Source organism: Protopterus annectens, chromosome 5.part0 (assembly GCF_019279795.1).
Source record: "Protopterus annectens isolate FY-2018-M chromosome 5.part0, PAN1.0, whole genome shotgun sequence".
Lineage (NCBI taxonomy): Eukaryota > Metazoa > Chordata > Ceratodontiformes > Protopteridae > Protopterus > Protopterus annectens.
In genome coordinates, this window is record NC_056735.1 from 330,858,632 (window position 1) to 330,863,335 (window position 4,704).

The window sequence follows — 4,704 nt, forward strand, 5'->3', positions numbered from 1 at the left end:
CAGGCCAATAGATGTCATGGACATGTCACGATAGCACATCACATTGTGTGACATTCATAGCAGGGCTATGATCCACACTGGTGAATCCTGTGTGCTGGCAATACTCCAGCCCAGAGTGTAGTACTGTTTGTATTCACCACATGTGTAGATCAGATCTGTAGTATGTCCCTAAAGTGAACAGCACCTCCACCATTGTATGCACAGCTGTCAACACATCTGGCAATGACAGTTTGTGAGGATTCATGTTGGTGAGATGATTCACATAGTTTGCAAGTGGTGCACTTGGGTAGTCATTGTGATGCATTGCATGTCCGACCTGTATATTGTGACAAGACCATACATTATGTGTACATGTTGTAAATGGCCACATGGCAGATAGATTTGTGCATTATGATTCCTGATAAATAATAACACTCTCACCTGCAATGGGCTGCTGTCGCAGCGGGACACCAGAGGTACCTAAATAGGAGTAACACAGCAGTATGAGCATAATCCACCCCTGTATAAAGAATAAACAATAAAACACTGTGGAGAGGACAAACTGCACCGGACAGCCGAGATGTTTTAAACAGATTTATTCCAAAGTTAAACGTTAAACAGATCACCACGTTTTTCGTCAAAGAAACTGTAAGACTTCGTCAGAAAAAAGCATAATCTAATTAACACATATATATATATATATATATATATGCTGACAAATTTTAAATTAACCAATGAAAAACTGTATAAACCATCCTCATGAATATGAATGTGAATAGGAAACAAACAATCTCAAAAACTCATTCAACAATTTAAATACTTTAAATACATCCCTATTATTATGTATACGATATGTAGTGCATTAAAAACGTTTAAAAATCATTTATTTATTTATATATAATATTTGTAGTGTTAAAACAACATTCAATTCAGCCAAGAAACACGGGTGACTTTTCATCAGTGGGACAATACTCCCATCTAGTGGTCAAAATGATGTATATACCTATGTTTCATCTTTTATAATGAAATCAAAGAGAAACTTGAAATAGATAGAAATGTATAAAAATGTAGATAAAAACATGTGTGTATGAAATCGTGTATATGTAGAATAAAATAAATGGATGAGAAAACTTTATATTTATATTCACATATAAATGTAAATAGCACCTAAAATACCTCAATGAGTAATATGTAATATATTGTATATATGAATCAAAATAATAAATATACGATGAAAATGATGAATGTAAAACCTAAAATGTATAAATATAAGTATATAAATAAATATAAATATAAACATGTACCATTAATTTAAAACACCACTAATGTAATAAATAGTATACCCACAAATAATAATATAAATGTATATAAAAATGTTAATAAAAATGTTAAAAATTGTATTTGAAAATGTATATATATATATATATATATATATATATATATATATATATATATATATATATATATATATATATACAATCATGTGTAAATATATATATGTATATACATATGACACCTATGGTGATATTGTTACAATTTTGCTGCCCTTAATTTCAAAACTGGGGCGAGTGAGATGTAGTCATTTAAACCTGGGAATTTATTAGCCTCCAAAACAATTTGCCAATATAATTCCCGGTATTCAATGTGAGTCTCCCACAAACCACCTCTCTCGTCCTTCTGAATTTCTTCTAAGATAAAGAATTTGTAATTAGCTAAGGGGCAGGTGTTCGTGTGTTTGTATAATGCATTACATTCTTTTTTGTTTTTAATGTCATTCAAATGTTTATAAATTCTCCTTCTTATCTTCCTCTCCGTCTTCCCTATGTAAAAGGCCGAACATATTTCACATATCGCAATGTATACTACTCCAAAAGAATTACAATTACTATATACTTTACCAATAATCTCTCTTTCCCTTGCTTCAATAAAAATGCTATGTGAATTGATCATAGATGAACATTGCATACACATACCAAATGAATAAGTGCCCCCTATTCTTGTGCTTTTCTTCTTCACTTTGTGTTGAACTGTCAACCAGTCTTTGATGTTACGTCCCCTCCTAAAAATAATATTAAAAGAATCTTTTGATTTATTTAAATTGGGGTCGGTGATGTTAAGGAATTTCTCCCATTCTCTGTGAACCACTTGGTGGATAACACCTGCATCCCCACTAAAATCAGTTATAAATGCCTGACTATATGTCTTTTCTTTATTTAAATCTTTAGACTCCAATAAACCAAGATCACTGCTAGTGGGGAGACTATAATTCAATATGGGTGCAAACCTGTTTTTTCTCCCTTGAATAATATCTTCTTTAATGTGATTACAAAAGTCGAATGGATAACCCCTATCCAAAAACATATCTACTAAGAATTCCAATTCTGTGGTGAAATCTTGGTCACTCTATGTCATCCTAGAAATCCTAACCATTTGACCTTTTACAATACTTCTCTTTTGATGTAAAGGGTGTCTACTTTTAAAATGCAGATATGAATTGGAAAAAGTTTTTTTCCTAAAAACCTTTGACTTAAATTTATCTCCATCCTTTTCTATTGTCACATCGAGATAATTAATAGACTGTGCATCCATTTCATGAGTAAATTTTAAAAAAGTGGTGGTACAATTAATATATTTGATGAACTCATTTAACCTTTCTATACTGTCTTTCCAAAATATAATTATGTCATCCAAAAACCGTTTGTATAAACTCCAACATTCTTTTTATGCACTATTATAAATGAATTTATCCTCCCATGTATTTAAAATCATGTTGGCATATATGGGAGCACATCTTGCTCCCATAGCTACCCCACTTAGTTGATGGTAATACTCTCCCTGAAAAAATAAATAATTATATTTCAAAACCAATTCCATCAGATTAACACAAGTATAAATTTCATCGTTGTTTAGTTCTTGGAAAGACCTTATAGCTTCTTCGAACCATTCTATTCCTATGTCATGTGGTATTGAGCCAAACAAATCTACTATGCCTATAGTAACAAAAATAATGTCTTTGTTAGTAGTAATACCCTTCACTTTTTTTAAAAAGTCCCATGAATCTTCCAAATAAGATATCCCTTTAAACATTAGATTCTTCAATAAAATGTCAATGTATCTTGCCAAAGGAGAAATCACTGAATCTTCCGCTGCTACAATGGGACGTAAAGGGGGGTCTTCCAAATTCTTGTGCACTTTGGGAATGCTGAAAATTGATGGAATTTTTGGTTTATTGTTATGCAGAAATTCAAACATACTATATTCAATGAATCCCTTCAAAAACAAATCATATAATATTGTATAAATTCTCTTATAACCAATATTGATTTCATTTATAGAAACATTGCTATATTTAGACTCTTCCAGTAATATATTAAACATTTTGCCTTCATATGTGATGGAGTTCATGAGTACCACCCCACCGCCTTTATCTGGTTTCATTATTCTCAAATTCGAGTTCTCCCTTAATCTATTAAGCAGTTTTAATTCTTCTGATGTAAGATTAGGAATTAATCTATTTTTTCTAATAGCTTGTCTTAGTTCATTCTCCACAATATTCTCAAAATTTTTTAATTGTGTATGTATAGGAGGGTTCCAAGTACTTTTTTTCTTTAACTGTTTAGAGTGGTCAACTTCTAGTGTGATGTCACCACAAATTAATTCTAAATTTATTTTCCTCAAAAACATCTTAACATCAATTATTAATATACTCACATCACATTTAGTCCTGGGGACGAAATTAAGGCCTTTAGAAAACAATTCAAAATAGGTGTCGTTAATGTCCAGCTCTGTGTAATTAAATATGTTAAAATTCTTAAAATTAGCATATGTGCAAATAACAGTTTTGTCATGTGCATTTCCCAAATCTCTATCAATATTATCATTGTCGGTGTTAATATTGTTGCTACCATTGTTGAAAAATTCCGGGAGTTCAGGATATATTATCTCCTGCCCCTCCCCCTCCCCCCATCCCTCCATCCATTCCTTTGAAAATTTCCTTCTTTCTGATTTTTGATCCTTTCTGACCTCCGAAGGGGGGGGGGGAGTCTAAAGGGTCAAAAGAATCCTGTTGTAAATCACCCTGTCTTTCATCATGATAGTTAATGTTTTCATGTCTATATTTGTTATTGTATAAATATCTTTCATTCTTGTAAATAAAAGTAGTTCTAGGTTTGGGATACTGGATCCCCTGTTCATACTCAAATGTATCGCTCATTATCTTTCTTTTTTTCTTTTCTACAATTTTACTACATTTCTTGTCTATGTCCCTTCTTAAATCTAAATATTTCTGTTTCTCTTGTTCCACAGTAAATAAAAGGTCACTAGTTATCTTCCCATTAACAATATCAATTTGTTTCATTAAACACTCAATTTCATCTTCATTGTTCTTAATGATGGCTCTCAGGAGCTCAAAGCCCCATCCATCAAACATATTTAGTAACTTATCATAAAACTTTGTGCCTTCCTTCACATTGTTAGGAAATTTGTAAATGCGCAAGCCCTTTGGTACAATTTTAGCATGAAGGCACTCTTTTAAATATGTATTATCAATGTTCAAAATTTTAAACTTAAACAACAAATCATTCAGCTTGTATATGTTGTAAGCATATGTACAAACATTTTCATTTTCAGTAGATAAAACTTCATTAAGCTCAACCTTTTGTTTGAGCCACTCGTTCGAAGATATATTATTGTACAAACAGTCACCTTGTTTTTCTGGCGAGTTAC